This window comes from Lactuca virosa, chromosome 4 (genome assembly GCF_052849685.1).
Source record: "Lactuca virosa cultivar CGN04683 chromosome 4, Lactuca_virosa_CGN04683_v6, whole genome shotgun sequence".
Taxonomy (NCBI): Eukaryota; Viridiplantae; Streptophyta; class Magnoliopsida; order Asterales; family Asteraceae; genus Lactuca; species Lactuca virosa.
In genome coordinates, this window is record NC_136429.1 from 452,752,931 (window position 1) to 452,754,328 (window position 1,398).

Here is a 1,398-nt window from a genome sequence, read left to right on the forward strand (position 1 = left end):
ATGCATGTGTGAATTTCGTAGTAGTAACATATATGAATGTAGTTTAGATTTCTTTGTATTGTAAGTAAGTGATAATTGAATATTAATATTTCCCCAGAAAATCTGATATTTTCTGATTTATAATAATGTCGAGGTTCTTGTATCGTTAAATAAGTTGTTTTGTATTGACACACTCGAAGGGTTAATCTCCGAAATGTTAACTTGGTATTGGATCTCTATATGAGCCGTTATAACCATACATGATAATGACTAGGCTGCCTGTCTTGGCATTTTTCCAAATGCCGGTATTTGCTCAAGGTTTTGTCGCCCTAGACTGGCCTAGTCTAGCTGTAGCGAACAGCTAAGGCGTGGGGGGTCACCCCGTATAGATCTATACACAAACTCCCGCTCTCCCTCCAGGAAACTCTGGTTATAACTACAGGCTACGATTGTACACTCAAAGGTGCCCACCGACACGTCTCACTAGATTCTCAACCTTTTGTACTATGTTTAATGTTCACGTGTATGTTGTATGTTTTCATATTCAAAAGGTACATATATAAGTATACGAAGTTCAATAATTATGCAAATGTATTGTTACGATCTACTAAGCATGTGAATTTCAATCCAAGCCCAATTAGCATGTAAATGGACCACAAAGGCCCAATAACATGTAACAGGGTAATTTGGGCCCAATAGGCATGTAAATGGACCACCAAGGCCCAACAAACATGTGACCCATAGCTCAAGCCCAAATTAACATGTACATGGGTCGCAAGGCCCAATAAACATGTCATGAAAGATATTGGGCTTAATATACATTTGAATGGGCCCTTAAGGCCCATTGACCATGTAATGTGAATAGTAGGCCCAATAAAATTGTTATCGATGTATTTCGTCCATTCGTTATTGTTTCGTTGTTTGTTTTAGCTCAAAGTTTGCCAAATTGATTATAGAAAGTCCTCTTTTTGTAAAAACGACGTTCTTGGCCAATAAGCCTCAAATTTTCAATTAAAGCCCAAAGTTTTGTAAAAATAACACTTTAGTCTATAACTTATAAAAATTTGTAATTCCGTCCCAAATGTTTAGAAATTCACAGTTTTGATCCAAAAATTTATATTTTGACATTTATAGCCCAGTTTTGCAGAAAATTGCCTTTTCAGCCCCTTGTTTGTAAAATTTGACACTTTCGGCCCAATTTTGATAAAAGTTACATTTTTGGTCCAATTTAGAAATAAATGTTATTTTCACCCTTAAATTTGGTTTATTTACATTTATGACTCAAACTTTGGTCAAATAACATTTTTAATCCCAAAACTTTCATTTTTTTTTCCGCAAATTTGGGCCTAAAACCGTGAGGCCCAAATGTTTGGCCCATCAAGCTAAAATTTACATTTTTGCCCCTTTGGAAAGCATGTT